Source organism: Bubalus kerabau, chromosome 14, assembly GCF_029407905.1.
Source record: "Bubalus kerabau isolate K-KA32 ecotype Philippines breed swamp buffalo chromosome 14, PCC_UOA_SB_1v2, whole genome shotgun sequence".
NCBI classification, from domain to species: Eukaryota; Metazoa; Chordata; class Mammalia; order Artiodactyla; family Bovidae; genus Bubalus; species Bubalus kerabau.
Window position 1 is genome coordinate 26156672 of NC_073637.1, and position 17298 is coordinate 26173969.

At 40.1% G+C, this 17298-nt stretch overlaps 1 long non-coding RNA gene across 1 annotated transcript; it reads left to right on the forward strand.

Annotated features, from left to right (window-relative positions):
• The first annotated feature begins 1160 nt into the window (after window positions 1-1160).
• On the forward strand, window positions 1161-8647 carry LOC129626839 (uncharacterized). Its single transcript, XR_008702238.1, has 3 exons — window positions 1161-1219; window positions 8202-8279; window positions 8348-8647. It is a non-coding gene; the product is annotated as an uncharacterized LOC129626839 (long non-coding RNA).
• The last annotated feature ends 8651 nt before the right edge of the window (window positions 8648-17298 follow it).

Here is a 17298-nt window from a genome sequence, read left to right on the forward strand (position 1 = left end):
GCATTTCCCTGAATAAGAAGGCACCCTTCCAGGTGGCTTAACCTTAAAAAAAATGCATTTATTTCTGTAAAAATCTCTTCCCCCGCTGCTGCCCCATCTTCACTCAGTTCCCACGGTGATTTCTGCAGGTTGCTGCTATAGCAGCGGTCACTTTACACTCAAGTGCTTCCTGATGCGTCTGCCTCTCACTGTCCGAGTCTCTGGGATAGCCACTGTCTAGCATCCTTCTCTCTAGATCCTGGCTGAAGCTCAGGAAATACTTAGAGAATTTAAATGCATACTAAATGTTTTCCTTTGCTTTTAAAATTGTATGTAATTTTTATTATTTTCATTACTTTTCTTACAAGTTGCATGTATTGTTTTGCCCTATAATTTTTCAATTTTTAAAATAAAATAAATTAACACCTCTTATGATATATTTGATATGATATGTTAAACTTTGTATGTCTTCTTTTTGGAATTATCTTCTGCAACATATGTGAGGATTTAATGTAATGAAAGTAATGGCCTTGAGAAGTCATCATTAAAGTGGAAGTCAATAAAAGAGAAATGCATAGGGACTTCCTTGAAGGTCCAGTGTTTAAGACTCCACATTTCCACTGCAGAGATCACAAGTTTGACCCCTTGTTGGGGAACTAAGATTCTACATGTGGCATGGGAAGAGAAAAAGAGAAAAAAAAAAGGAGGGGGGAAAAAAAGAAATGTAAATTATGGTTAAAAAGAAAATGCAACTTTTCGGAATCGAAACAGTACCTATTCAACAGCCTATTTTCGTAAGCTGAATTATCTTAAGGTTAAATCATGGGAAGTGATATCTTTGAAGTATGTGTTTAGCAATAGTAATCAACACTTATGGAGAATATACTGCAGTGAACTTCTTCAGTGTTGTACATGCGTTTCATCCTTATAACAAGCTTGGATGTTACACTTCTGTCAGCACCATCCCAACACTCTAGATTGTGAATCAAGGCAGAGCATGGTGAAGCGATCTGTCCAAGCTGTAGGGCTGGGTTTTCACCCACATGTCATTTCTCCAGGAGGAGCTGAGACATGAGTGATCAGCCAAGGCCACGACAGATCATAAGAGAAAACACCTGTGCATTGCTCTAATCTACCACATACCTGCTTTGTCTTTTGTTTGATTTTGATTATGATGGATTAGATATAGTGAAGCTCTATCTATGGAGGAAAAAAACCAAGTAGAGTATTCAATTGTGTGGTAAGGAATATTCACAAATTCAGGGATTTGAAGAAAGTCTAGGATATATTAACAAAATCTTCCAGTGGCTTCTGAATTGCATCCTTAGAACACCATGTGCCTTTATGGAATGCATTTCAAGCTGAAAATCGACTTTCAAGCTAGAGCTATTCTCTAATATTTTTAAAATGAGCTTTTCTGAAGGAATCACTGTTCCAGGAATACATAGGAGTCCACACCTCAGTGAAGTAGCTATGGAAGATTATCTCCAGTGGAGAATGAGTGATGATAACACACAGGTCAGCAGAGAGTGTCCACTGGCGGGAAACATGGCTGGGGAGTCTGCCCGGGGCCACAATACCTGGGCACGTGAGAGAATGGAGTGGAGTTGGGTGGGGGAGAAAGCTTAATTTTTTTTATAAATAGAGTTTCATAATGAAATATTCAAGGAACGGCTCCTGTGGCAGCTGCTGGCCTCATATGCTGAACTGGAATTAACCCAGTGCAAAATCTCAACAGCTGCCTTCAAGTTAATTCACCCATGACTGCACACCTGGGTGCCTAGGCAGAATTAATGTGTTCATGTACACCCTAGATTTTACAAAAGTGAAGTGTTTGAGCACATGTGGCAATCTAACAGACATCCCGCCTAAATTCCAAGGCATCTGATTCTCTTTTGGTGGTGTTTAAGGGCATAGGCACATGAAACAGACCAAGAAATGGCCATTAATTGAGCTCCAGCATATGAGGATTGTTTGCACATTTGACCTATTTACATCTAAGAAAATGGGGAGGGATTTTTTTCTCTTTCTATTTTATTTTTTAAATTATGAAAGTATGATAACACATTTACAGGAGACTTGGAAAATACAGAACAAAGTTACATATAGTTCCACTACATGTTACAGTTATTTTTTAAGTGGATAAATTAGGATTTTTAGTTGGAGTTTCAATGACAAACTCTCAAAAATTAATAGAATCAATATACAGCAAAGCAGAAGGATGTAGTAGACGTGGAAAGCACCACAAACCAATTCAAAATAATTAGATTTATACAGTTTTCACACAACAGTAAGATAGGAGGGAAGATTATGTTACCCCATTTTACTAGTTAAAAATATACAGGCTCAGAAAGATTCTCATTTATAACACGTCTCTTCCCATTTTAGACTCTCTTTCCAAAGTGACTCACACATGCAAATAAATGCTGCCAGTGTTCTATGTCCTGCATTCTGCAGTCTTCACCTTCTCACTCATCCCTCCAGGAAAGACGAAAACAAAACAGAAGTGAGGTGTACTTAGAAGCCACTCTTAGAAGGACTTTGGAGCTGTCGGAGAGGCAGAGGAAAGAAAGAAGCCAGAGAAGCATGGAGAGGTCCCAATCGGGCCATCCAGAAAGTTCTCCAAACCCCAATTTACCCCTCTTTGGCCCTGAGACATTTATTTCCTTTTATTTTTCAGTTCAGAATTAGAATCAGAGTCCTGTAAATTTCACAGTTTCAAATACATCATAAATCCATGGGGTTTTTATATACCTGTATATTCATAGATCTCCTCCTCCAAAGAGCAAACAAACTTCGTCCTTATTTTATAATATTTAATAAGCTCTTATTTCCTCTGATGAAGACGCAGAGAGACAAGTAGAAAAAGACCTACTAGTTTAGGAGAAGGATTTTAAAGTGCAATGCTCACGTTTATCAAGAATTATCACTAAGGAGGAATTGGTACAATCTTGTAGAATGTTAACCTGAAAGTTATCTGCCCCCAATCACTGTTCTCTACACTCACATTTTTATAAAAATTTGATTAGTTGTATAGCTCTATAAAGTCATTCATTATACTTAGTTTTCTAAGTACTTCAGCATTCTGGTCATATTTTATATTGAAATTCATCTATTAACTTGATTATCTAGAGAGAATTATTTTCTAAAAGTATAGCAAAGTAAAATCCATTTGCAAAACATACAAGCAGAAATAGATGAACTTTCTGAAAGCATTATTAAATATTGCTGGGGATGGGCAGAAAATGGAAAACTTAATGTTCAGACTGGATTGCTGAATTATTTTTAACCAAGTAGGGGTAGCATAAAAGCATGAAAGATGTTTTTATGAAGTGATTGGCTGGGGCTTGCCTTCTTCTGTGTCTGTCAGTCCCTGGGGCAGATGGATGGAAGGACTCTTCTCTTCCAAACATGTAACTGCCACACAATGAGAGATGTCAAAAGGATCTTTGGGGTCTTATATCAGGGTCCCCAGATATTAATACACACCTCAAGACAAGGCTTTGTCTATAAGTGGTCTATGAACCAGAAGAACCCAGCGCAAGAGGGGAAGAAGCAGGCAGGAGAAAGGAAAGAGAGTCTGATTACAGGCACAGTTCCTGTGATGGCCCCACCAGCACAAATAGGAACATATAGGTACATTGCCTTACACAGTATCTCTAGCACATAATGATTGATTTTATAAGTGGATTTTAAAATTTTTATTTTTTATACATGTTAGATCACTTTCCTTCTACTGAATGGTCCTTGGCAATATGTATAAAATTGAAGGACAGAATATAGGAAGACAGCAGTAAGTAGGTTGAGTGCATAAATCCCAGGGACTTTTAACGTGATTCATCTATCTTATTTGTTTATTGGGTCTGAATTTTAAGATTAATTTTAACCTGACATCTCACTTATTCAGAGTACACCGGGAATAAGAGTTCTAATTCAATTCAATTGCCTTACAAGCCAAGAGCAAATTTATTGATCACCGTGCCCTCCAAACTCCTCATTAAATTCTATTATAGGCTCTTCTGCTGTTCCATGTGGGAGAACTGAAATGACTGAATCACCAAATCACACTAAATAAACTGTCTGGCTTGTGTGCAAACTTATATATTGGCATCTTCTGCATAATCCAGTGAAGATCTGAACTGAAAACAGAATTTCTTCTCTCCAGTTTTAGTGATTATGTTTTCAATTACCACCTGTTTTCAGGCACATTGTGAAATCTGAGAATTGATAGACCTGAAAAATCCACCTTGCCTGTTGTGGCAGGGGATTCAACTTCAGTTCACATAATGGTCTATGATGCATTACGGATCTCTGCTACCCCTGATAAAATCACTAATCTCAGCTCTTGCTCAGCAGAGCATGCTGCTACTCCTTGTCATTATCAAAAACAATGAGTTTAGGTGAATTTTGTGACTAGTCACAGAGACCAATCCCTTCCAGGGACAATCAAGGACTTTTGATGGCAGTGTTAAAATAGTCCAGCTCAACTGCTATTCTCTAGCTTAGTGACAAAATTAATATATTTCAGAATCACTCTTAATTATTACCCAGAGACAGCTGTTCACTAAATTCCTTATTCCCTTGTCTTAATTTATTTCTCTGTAGTTAGTGCTCATAAATTATTGATTTCAATATACAGGAGAGTTCATCTGACCTAGTCAAGTATCTGGAAAATTGTTTTAAAAATAAAAATAAGCCCAATGTTTCTCTTTGTTTTTTAATTTCTAAAGTCACCACTTTTGTATTTGCAGCAGGTTATTTGAAAACAAATAACCATCTCCAACTTGTTACATATTCATCCAAACAAGGTTTAGAACTGTTGACAGAACAATTACTCAGAACATTAGAACCCGTGGCTGAGCAATTACTAAAATAAATGTCCAAAGAGAAATAAAGTAAAGATTTATAATGCTTTTGTCACAACTGTAAAATTAAAATGGGCACCCCCTATTTTCACCATGGTATAGTGGCAACATTAGAAAATAGTGGAACAAGAAAAATGGTTTTTATTTTCCTGTAGGAATAGTGTTGATATTAGGTGTTGTATTGTTTAATCAAGAATCTAATAGGAAGTAAATCACAAATGATAAATTGTCCTTTCTAAAAGTTTATATATGACTCTAAACACCTATGATAATTCATATATTAATATAATTCTGGGTCTACAAAATATATGTAACTATTTCTCCACTTCCATTATATACTGTGTTTCAGTATCCTAAAAATGTATATAAAGAGTTTTTAAATTATGCAAGTTTACTGCATAACACTTTGAGAAACATTAATAAATGTTCTCCTGGCATATTAAAGATAGCTTTAAGTTCTTTTATCAGTCTTCCATTGAGAGATGGGACAGTTTTCCTTCCCTTTGCACCCAGATGATGCTGCACCAGTTTAGGACTCATCCTTTAAAAGAACTCACAACTTCTGCCTCCATCTCTTGGAAACTTGAGCTGCCTTATAAGAAGACTGACTACCTGCAGGAAAAATCCCATGGGAAATTCTGGAGAATACTCAGAGAAGCAGAGAATACTCAGAGAATACTTAGTGAGCCCAGCCTTCCAGACAATTCCAGCAAGGTGGTTCGCATGAGAGCAAAGATATTATGGTGTCTCTAGCAACCTGTGCAATCCAGTATGGCAGCCACCATCCACAAGTGTCAGCAGTCCAAACCGAGATGCACTGTGAGATAAAATGCACATTGAATTTCAAAAAACATACCAAAAATAGCTCATTAAAATTTGTATATTGATTAGATGCTTAAATAATAATATTTTATTGATTAGATTAAAATAAAATATGCTACTAAAATTCATTCTACCTATTTAAACTTTTTAAATATGGCTATAAGAAAACTTTAAAATTTATAAGAAAACTTGAAATTATATGCACACATGTAATTGGACAGCTCAAAGCCACCTCCAACATCAGCTGACAATTGCTGGGTGGCTGGAGGCAATGTCACATGAAGCAGAAGACCAAGTCAGCTGAGCTATTTTTGAATATTTAACTCACAAAAGCTGTGAGATATTATACAGTAGTTATTGCATTGTGACTAAATTTTGGAGTAGTTTGTTCCATAGCAATAAATATTATAATTGGAGTTACACATAAGAAATATTAATTAATTGATAGTAATTATACTCAGTCTTTTAGAATTTAGAAGGAAGAAGTGTGGCTGATTCAAGGAACATTTTCACAATTATTGTCAATGCATTTTAATCTAATGCCTCACTTTTTCTCTGAATTATTTGTATCAAGAATGGAGCCTCATATTTATTGAATGTTTTAAGATTTTCTCCTTGAAAAACAAACAGCTCATCTCTCTCTTTTGTTAGCTACTGAAGAGACCATATAGGTGGAGAAAGAGTGCAGAAAATGAAAACCAATATTTTAATTAAATATCCTCAAATGAACAAAGTAGGGGTTCTCACTGCTTCACTTGTTAGTTTCATTCTCCATATTAGTACTTACAATTATCAACTGAAATATCAAAAAAAAAAATCATTGCTCAGGATTCTAAAGCCAGGAAGACTAAGATTTAAAGATAAGTTATACTATTCTCTAGCAACTCACATAGCTCCTATGAACCTCAGTTTTCTCAATTGTACAATGAGAATGACTACACCAATTACCTATTGGGATTATTATGCAGATTAAATGAGCTAATGTGTGTAAAGCACTTATCTCAAAGACTGGCACAAAGTGACACTCTAACATGGAGCTTCTAATAATGATACATGTAAAGTTTATATAGACGGCAGCCCACCAGGCTCCCCTGTCCCTGGGATTCTCTAGGCAAGAACACTGGAGTGGGTTGCCATTTCCTTCTCCAATGCATGAAAGTGAAGTTGCTCAGTCGTGTCGGACTCTTCACGACCCCATGGACTGCAACCTACCAGGCTCCTCCATCCATGGGATTTTCCAGGCAAGAGTACTGGAGTGGGTTGTCATTGCTTTCTCCAACGCGTGAAAGTGAAAAGTAAAAGTCAAGAAAAGTCAAAGTGAAGTCGTGTCCGACTCTTAGCGACCCCATGGACTGCAGCCTACCAGGCTCTTCCGTCCATGGGATTTTCCAGGCAACAGTACTAGAGTGGGTTGCCATTGCCTTCTCCGAAAGCGTATATACAAAATGTTAAATATTACATATTGGGGTATGGTGTCACCATGATAGGGCTTCCCAGGTGACTCAGTGGTAAAGAACCTGCCTGCCAGTGCAGGAGATGCAAGAGATGCGGGTTGGATCCCTGGATCAGGAACATCCCCTGAAGAAGGGAATAGCAAGCCACTCCAGTATTCTTGCCTGGAAAATTCCATGGACAGAGGAGCCTTGCTACCTGTGGTCTAGAGGGTTGCAAAGAGTTACCATGATAACTCCAGGTATTATGAAAAATATCATAAACTTTATTACCTCTTATTTATCTCTGAGGTGCACAGATGAGCATCAGGCCTGGTTCCCACATGACCAATAGATATCCAGCAATGAACAGTCATCAGACCTCTGGAACATACAGACCAAAGCATCCCAGGGGCAGGAGAAGATGAAGTCACTTAACTGTGGAGATCTCTCTCTCTCTCAAACCCAGATGTCTGGCATCTCACTAACATCATCCAAGACACTCTGGACTGGGAACAAAATGAGTGCAGAGAAAGAGGAAGCAGTTTTAGTGAAAGCACCACAGGGAACAACCCAATAAAAAAGCAGGAAACTCAGCACAAGCCTGATTTATGTCATTGCATTTTCTGAGCTCTTAGCCTGTTCCCCCAACACACACACACATACAAGCCTCCCCCCATGAGCTTCCTTTCCCGTTCTTGCTCTCCCTTTTCTTTTCAAAGCATTTGGTAAAATCATCTTTCATTTCACTCTCCTCCCTCTCTCTCTGGAAGGGCTGCAGAAGGGGAGTCAGAACGAGTGAGCTGAGGGCTCCTGAATATGAATCGGGAAGTTCTGACCCCTCGTCATTTCCTCAATGGTCACTTTCTCTTTTAAACAATCAAGAAAACATGGATTTAGCCTCCACTGTAGTGTCTCTTTCTAGACATTAAAAAAAAAAATTAGGAGGAAAGAAACAGAGATATATATATAGAGAGAGATGCAGAGAAGGCAGGCAGGAAGGAGGAAAATCAGCCTATTAACATAGACATATTATCCTGACCTACCCTTCACCAGGGCCTTCAGCGCATCTTGTTTTACTTTGTTTTGTTCTGTTCCTCTCTAGAAGCAGATGGTTCTCTCGGTGGAAACACAAGAGAAGCAAGTTGAGAGTGGATGTTTGGGGACCCGAAAGGACAGGCAGGTTGGTAGCCAGAAGCAGATTTTGATTAGAAACAGAATTTCTTCTAAGAAATTGCTTTATCATTGTAGTGTCCTGTCAACTGCAAAGTAAATCAAAGAATGTGCTGAACACTGCCTTTTGGAAAGAAAGAACAGATTGTTCACCTCAACTCTTTTCCTGAAGCAGACTGTTGAGGGCTGCACATCAGCCATCAGTGATGGCCACACCTCCGCCTTCCCAGGGCCTGGGGACCAGGGGCACATCAGTCAGCAGCTTCTGTGGATGCCCTTGCATCCTGGATCTGAGTGATGACAGATGACCTCAGCAGCATCTGTCCTCAAAGGGCATCTGATTCCAGCATCAGTGAGTGAGCAGGGGACGGTGGAGCCATCCAGGCAAGTGTTAACTCACAATCACAAGGGCACTGCGATGTCACAAAGCCATACACACAAAATAAGTCCAAAAGACTCATTCCAATAAACTCTCACCATAGAATGTGCCCAAGATGGATTTTATGAAATAGGGGACATTTTTAAGTTTAAAAAAGTACAATACTAAATCTCTGTGGGCAGCTGTTGAGCTCCACAGACCTAAAATCTGTACTTGTTAAAAGATATTCTAGGGACTTCCCTGGCAGTCCAGTGGTTAAGACTCCACACTTGCAGTGCAGGGGGTACAGTTTCGATCCCTGAGCTAGGAGCTACCCCTGGGCCAGGAGCTATGATCCCACATGCCACCCTGTCAAAAAACCAAAACATAAAACAGAAGCTATATGGTAACAAATTCAATAAAGACTTTTAAAAATGGCAGCATCAAAAAAAAAAAAAAAAGAATCTTAAAAGATACTCTGGAACAGACCAAACCTGAGGGTCAGAGTTAACTTGCTTTGCATCGTGTGTTTGGTGACCCTTTGAGACTTTCTTTGTGAACTTTATATTAATTTAGGGTTTAGGCCAATAATATTAATACATCCAATCTCAGCTTTTCAAGTTTCAATAAACTGCAACACTTGGTTTCATGAAATATTGTAAGTAGCTGAGCACCCTTCAGGGGATGGGATAAAATGCTTTTTACCATGACCACAGAAGACAGCTATGTCTTCCTAAAACCATAAAAATGTTCTGACTATTGAAAGCTGTTACCATGTAGTGATGAGTCTTAGCAATCAAAGCAGCTCCACTTACACCCTTTTGTCGGGTCCTCCTGCTCTCTGCTTTTGTCAGGGGAGATCTTCTTGTGACCTGGAAGGAAGATTCTCCCTCTACAAGGTTGATCTCTCTCTAGCCAACCTTTGCTGCTTTCTCTAGTGCAGTCAGAATTGCCTGGGAATAATTGACCAACCAACCACTCATCTGCTCCCTAGAGAACATTTTCCCACTATATAGATGCTGAAGCAGGAGTGGGGACTCAGGTGAGCTCCCAAGTGCTCCTGGAAAAATCCTTGCCTTGCTGTTTCAACCCAGGAAAGTAAACGTCAGGACTGCACCAGATAAGCAGGAAAAGGCTGAGAAGTCACAGGGCCAAACAAGTATGGGTTCATCGTCAAATCTTTTACTCTACAAGAGCAAGTACCTCTTTTCCTTTCTTTAAACTTGCTGTGCAAAAAGTTATATTATCTCTAACACTGAGCTATGTGTTCTTAACCACACACACACACAAAATACATCCCATATCTAAATATACATCCTGCCCAAACACACAAGAAATGGAGCTAAAATTTCTTTTTTTAGTAAATTACAGGCTCTGGCTCTCTATGACTAAGCCTGGGGAGATTGTATTGCCATCTCACAAGGCAGCTTTCTGCCCTTTGCACTGCAGCATATGGGGTGGCACGTGCTGCGTGTCCAGAAGGAAATGCTGTGATGCTGTGGGTGCTAGTCTCCTCACCCTGGCATCAGCGCTGCTCTCCTGGCCTTAGTAGAGCTCCGTGCCACACGGTGTGCGGCTCCCCTGGGCTCTGAGCGCAAGGATAGAGGACCTTAGGACCTGGGAACCTGTTAACAGGCATTGCAGGGTGATGACAAGGTTACAGATGCCTACAGCTTTGAATGTGGCGATGACAGATGGTTCTGGAAAGGATCCTGAAGGAAACAAAAGATACCCATATTCCCTGGCTCCCTGAAGTCTTCCCCTGAGGGCTTTTGTGAACACCTATCTTTCTCTCTCCTTCGTTACCCACTTTTAATCTGACATCATTTTTTTTTTTTGGCCAATTCCCTTTTCTAGCATTGCACTGCTCAATACAGTAAGCACCAGCTCCACTTGCCTATTTCAATTTCAATTTCAAATCAAATAAACTTTAGGTTCGGCTCCATCATGCTAACCACATTTCAAGTGTTTAGTAACCACATGTGGCCAGTCGCTGCTGTACGGGACAGAAAAACTAGTGCTGTTCTGAAATGTGCCTCTCCGCTTCTACACCTTCAGTTATAATCCACACCAGGCTCATTGAAATCATTCACCCAGTGTCTTATTCCTGCTCTTCAATTTAGAGCCCCTGTCTTTATTTCCACTCACACCCCCCCACTGACTAATCCAGACCACACATGTTTTTCTTTAAGTTTTGAATTGTCACTATTCATAGCATTTCATTTTTCAACATCCTGCAGTGTCCCTCAAGATCAAGATCTTGGGCAATGATTCAAAAAACTTTATCCATTGTTTCAGAGACCACAATGTTGAGCCAGATAGCTCAAGAATTTGAGAGATGCTTTTTTGCCAAAAAGAGTGATTATAGTTATTCAATATTTAATAAAGAACCTACTACGTTTAGATTCTGCAACATTAAGCTATTTAAGGTCAATGTCCCTTTAATTTCCTTTGAGAAGTGATTAAGTTTTTGCAGCATGGCCACTCCAGGAAGGAGCAAATATCAGACAAAGAACAGCCAGCATTTATTGAACATATCAGAGAAGTGTAACCACTAAGTGTGTCATCGGATTATCTCATTTAAATTCACAGCAATCTTTTGATGTGGGCATCACCTCCACTTGACAGTTTAAGAAACTAATACCCAGATACACTAGGGAACATACTCAAAAATAACAGAATTTAGTGACATGATTTAAACGCACCTCTTTCTCACTCCACAGACCAACTCCTTAAGTTCTATGCAGTTTTCACACACCTCAACGGAGTATGTTCTGCCGATCTAGTTATTTTGCATTTTTATCTCCTTTGATTCTCCCAGCTGTCTTATGAAGTCATCTGGGCCTCATATAAGTGCCTGGCGCATAGTGTCCGCTGAATGAAAGTGTATTAATGCTGTTTTTTCCAACTTGCAGATGAGCAAACTGAAACTCAGAGAAGTTAAAGGCCCAGAGAAATAGAGATGTTAACTGCTAGTGTCGGAGTTGAACTTCAATAAATCTCTGGACCTCACTAGTGCTAACTCTGCTGTCATTTTTCTCGAAAATAAACAAATGAATGTATAAAATGAGAAGTGCTATCTCAGGAATTTTCTCCTAAACTGAATAGGATTTTTAGTACTAGAGAAGACAGCAAGCTTGTGTGAGCTGCTGGCATCTTCCTCTGAAGCCACTCGGGAGAGAACACAAAAATGAGGTGGTTAAGGGACTTCCCTGGTGGTCCAGTGGTTAAGACTTTGCCTTCCAGTGCAGGGGGCACAGGTTTGATCCCTGGTCAAGGAGATTAATTAATGTCTGAATATATCAATATTCATAGCAATGGTCACCCCTGGAATCCTCTCCTCCCTCCATCCCTCTAACACCACTGTGTGGATTAAAAAGTTATCAGGGGATGACCTCATGTAGAAGAGCAGTACATGGCAGAGCTACCAGGGTTTCTCTAGAAAAAAAAAGGTCCTCAGAGGAGGAGGAGAGGAAATGGAGATTGGGAGGTTTAGATTGCAAGTCCAGGGAGGCCTCTGTCCTGAGACCCCACACCCCAAACCCAAACCTCCTAGGAGAAAGAACAAGCTAAGAGTTCAGATTTCTTCCTTTTTCCCAGACCCATATCACTGGCCCTGGGTAACAGAGAATTCCAAGGGGAATAAGAACTCAAAAGGAAAAAGTAATAATAATTGAGAAGCGGCAGCACTTTGAAGAGCAAGAAAGTATACCTGGCAAGGGTCACTGAACTGACCAACTGGAGCAGGAGTTTCAGGTAAGCACAAGTACATATCTTCAGGGATCTAAGAAGGACACTGGAAACTTGAGTTCAAAGTAACAATGTTCAGTTGGGGGTATTGTTGTGAAGAATGCAACCATTAGAATAAAGAACGTGATCAATGAGTTGAATAATAAACGATACCCAGAAAGCAGCATATTATACCATGCTGGGAGGTACAGCTGGAGAAGGCAATGGCAACCCACTCCAGTACTCTTGCCTGGAAAATCCCATGGACGGAGGAGCCTGGTAGGCTGCAGTCCATGGGGTCGCTAGAGTTGGACACGACTGAGCGACTTCACTTTCACTTTTCACTTTCATGCATTGGAGAAGGAAATGGCAACCCACTCCAGTGTTCTTGCCTGGAGAATCCCAGGGACGGGAAGCCTAGTGGGCTGCCGTCTATGGGGTCGCACAGAGTTGGACACGACTGAAGCGACTTAGCAGGCAGGCAGCAGGGAGGTACAGCTGAGGAAGTCTTAGGCCTCAGAAAAGGATTAAGGGCTAGAAGGAAGGAGGGAAACCTCAAGAGATAAGGGTAAAAGTATGAGTGTCAGTGGGTACCTAGCAGGAGTCCCAGAACAAAAGAATTGGCAAGTGGTCTGGGCAGGGGGACGGGGAATACAAGAAAACGTTTCCTTAAAACTTCCCAGGTTCCAACAAAGAATGCCCAACAGGAGAGATAAGAAAACCTCAACTGCCAGACCCATTAGGGTAATGTTCAACAAAATCAATGACAGAGAGCATTCTACAATCTTCTGGAAGGGAACAGGAGAGTACTTCAAAGGGGCATCAGATTTCAAAACAGTAACACTGGATAGAAGAAAGAACAGAGCGATAGTTTCAAAACAGAGAAGACACAGAGCTAAACTCTTATCTAAAATGAGGACAAAATGAAGATTTTATCGGGTGTACTAAGCTTCACACAGTTAATCACACAGAGACTCTGGGAGGATTCTTGGCAGAGTTCTTCAGAAAGAGGAGGAAGCCATGTGCAGTAAAACACGAGTGACTAGAAACTTCATTTCACAATTATCTAAGTCACCAATGGCTAACATATATGTCTGTGCGTGCATTCTGAGTCGTGTCTGAGTCTTTGCAATCCCATGAAATACAGCCCACCAGGCTCCTCTATCCATGGGACTTCCCAGGCGAGAATACTGAAGTGGCTTGCCATTTGCTTCTCCAGTGATCTTCCTGAACCAGGGATAGAATCTGAGCCTCCTGCATTGACAGGCAGATTACCACTTTAGTGCCATATGGGAAGCCCCACTTTAAATTAAATAAAATAATAAATGTCCTCAAATAATTAAGAAATCTTTTCAGAAATAAGAGTAATAAGGTTAGTCCAGCACAAGAACATATAGATAAATGGAACAAGATTGTGATCCCAGAAACAGACTTGGAAACATGGTACATGTTCTATATGTCATTGTAAACTATCAGGGAAAATATGGATTATTAAGCAGATGGTGTTAGTAACAACAGCTGATATATAATATCAAAATAAAGCTGGATTCTTACCTCAAAAAATCATTCAAAAATGTATGGTTTCTAAATATGAAAGGTAAAAGAATAAGAGCTAAACAATAAGAGGATAGAATCTAAATAATAAGAAAAGAGGAAAAACATAAACTACTTTAGAATATATGAAATATTTTATAACTTTTAATTTGAAAGATATTTTAAAGTGAGGTTTAAAAATATATTGGTCAATTTACTCATGTATCTACTATGTATTACAATGATATATTTATGAATCAGTACAATAGTTTGATACTTTCTTAACTTAACTTTTGAAAAATATTAAGTTATTTCCCTCCAAGAGTCTATCACAACATACCATCAGCAAGAAGATCCATGCACAGTAGAATTCAAGTAATTTTTTAAAGCACACAAGCAAATATCCTGACAGTTTTTAAGGATCTACAATTACACGCATTGTCATGAACACATGGAGGATAAACTGGAGAAAGGCATGTTAAATACATTTCGGTGTAGATGGGAAGGAAGAAAACAACATATGATCAAACAGAAGAAGTGCTTGAAGAAACATATGACAAGAATCTGCTGTTTGGTGAAGTCAGTTCTGTGCCCTTGAGGTCCAAAAATAAATAAAGTCACGGGCAGAGCTCCCAAAGAGGAAAAGGCATTCATATTTAAGATGAAACCAAGGCAGCCTTGACCAGCCTCAGGGCAGAGTCTAGACCCAGACTTCCCGGGTTGAAGCCTAGCTCTGCCAGGAAAAGTCTAGGAGACTTATTCCTAGCTTCACATCTTTGTCTCCTCATCTGTGAAAGATGAACACTGGTAGTACCTACCCCAGAGGACTGATGTAAGGACAAAATGAGTTGAAGGAGCATTAGAGTAGAGTAAGTGATGTAAAAATGCATAGTAATTTTGCAGCTTTTTTTAGTAGTGTTTCACAATGTTTTAAGGCTGATATACAAAGAGCTTACTGGAAATTGACTACATCTCAGAACAATAAAAAGCACACATGTTGAAAAAATAATTTACTTCATGCCCTCTGAACTTTCAGGATAAAGGGAAGTCAGCTGGAGAAGGGAATTGCCAGTGTGCCTCAGTGGATCATCATGCTAAATGCTTTGTTCTCTTTTTGGTTTGTTTTTGACAGCCTCTAAGGAAAATGTGTCAAAAATATCACCTAACGAATCACTAACTGAGGTGTTTATAATTTACTATAGTTACTTCTGAATGAGCAAATCTGGTCTAACAACTTATTAAATTCTAAGTTTGCTAACAACAGCCCTCAACTAGTAATGTTTAATTTTTTATTTAAAAATCTCTTGCTATCTCTTGCTTCAGACCTGTCTTTATAAGTTTACCTCACTGATTATACATTTATTTTTCAATTAATAATTGACTGTCTTCTGACATTTCTAACGGATCTGAAAATCTTGAAGATGTATTGTCTTTGTCCTCTTGCTTCCCAGATGATAAAAGGAGTTCAGAGGGATTTAACTATTTCCTTCCAAAATGGCAACTGGGATCAAATAAATTTCTGGTTCTGGGAAGCATTTGGCAGATTGGGAATGACTCATTTGTTTCATGATGCAAAAGTCAATGCAATGCTGACAGCATAATAAACTTACGTTGTGGTTTGATAGACTTGGGAAACCCTTCTCAACGGCAAAGCATAATGTTCTTATCTTCCAGCTTCACCATTATCTGCATTATTTAAACAAAAGATTTCACTTACTGTTGATCTTATCTTTTTATGGTGTAATTCTACATCAAGTACCCTTTTAACAGAGACAATAACCACTTATTAAGTTTTATCTATGGGGCAAATACCTAGAGAAGGAAACGGTAACCCTCTCCAGTATTCTTGTCTGGAGAATCCCGTAGACAGAGGAACCTATAGGGCTCACAGTCCTCGAGGTAGCAGAGTCAGACATGACTGAGACTGCATACACACACGCAAGCACAGAACAAAAGACTTTTAAGTCATTATTGTTGATTTCTGTGACAGTAATGCCAGGGAGGTATTAATATTATCCCACATGGAGGTGAAAAAGCAGTGTTGGGAAGGTTAAGTCATTCACCCAAAGCCACACAGCTGGAAAGGGTCTGTGACTCCAAGTTACCAGACTAGTATTCATCACCCGGACTCTGCATCTCAGACCGGGCAATGAGAGGGCCCTGCTGTCCAATCTCAGGAGTGACCAGCCTTCTAAAACTGGATCTCTGTAGACACATCTTTTGGTTCTCAGGGCAGAGGACAGCCAGACTCTGTTCTAGCACCATGTGTTCTCATTTTCTGTTGCTGGGCGGTCCTGCCTCTTCAGGACCTCCGCACACTCCGCCCAGTCTCCAAGTCAGTGCAATCGCTTTGTCTTCTTTTTGCCTAATTTGAGCTCGTATACAGAGTCACACTCCAGTATTTTGGGGGCTTCCCTTGTGGCTCAGATGGTAAAGAATCTGGCTAATTATTTAGTGCGGGAGGCCCTACTTTGATCCCTGGGTTGAGAAGATCCCCTGGAGGAAGGCATGGCAACCCACTTCAGTATTCTTGCCTGGAGAATCCCCAAGGACAGAGGAGCCTGGCGGGCTACAGTCCATGGGGTCGCAAAGAGTCGGACATGACTTAGCAACTAACACTTTCACTTTTATGTAGTCACAGTCCTGCCTGGAGAAGACCTTTGGAGGCCTGGAGGTCCTGACACTGACTCCAGACTTTGCCCCTTCCTTTCTGCATCACGTTGAACCTGGCTCCAAGCTTGGCTTCTCTTGGGGTCATACTCACTCCCGCCAATGCCCTCATCCTGTGACCAGTCATTGCTCCTTATCTGGGTGTTCAAAACTTTCTCAGGGCTGCCACATGACATTAATCCTCCTGCCTTTCAGTTTGGTTTCACTACTCACATAAACTCTGTTGATAAGAGAACCGCAAAGGTGAATTTGCTCTATTGTAAAATTATAGTTCAAAAATTATTATTTCCCACCTTCCTAATCAAGAACTCTCACACCTCATCAATATTTCCTGAGAGAGAGCTGGTGGTGTGGTTGCTATGGGTGACATCTGGGCTGCATGAAGGCAAGGATCCTTCCTCTCATCCTCTGTCACCCCCTTCTCCTCCTGTCCTCAATCTTTTCCATCATCAGGGCCTTTTCCAATGAGTCAGTTCTTCACATCAGGTGGCCAAAGTATTGGAACTTCAGCATCAGTCCTTCCAGTGAATACTCAGTGTTGATTTCCTTTACGATTGACTGGTTTGAACTCCTTGCAGTCCAAGGGACCCTCCAGAGTCTTCTCCAGCACCACAATTCAAAAGCATCATTTCTTTGGTGCTAAGCCTTCTTTATGAGACCTAGAATATGCCTAAATCTTAGGGTGAACCCCTTTCAGGTTCTAGAGTGAGTACCCTCGCTATGTTAGAATAGTTCCAAT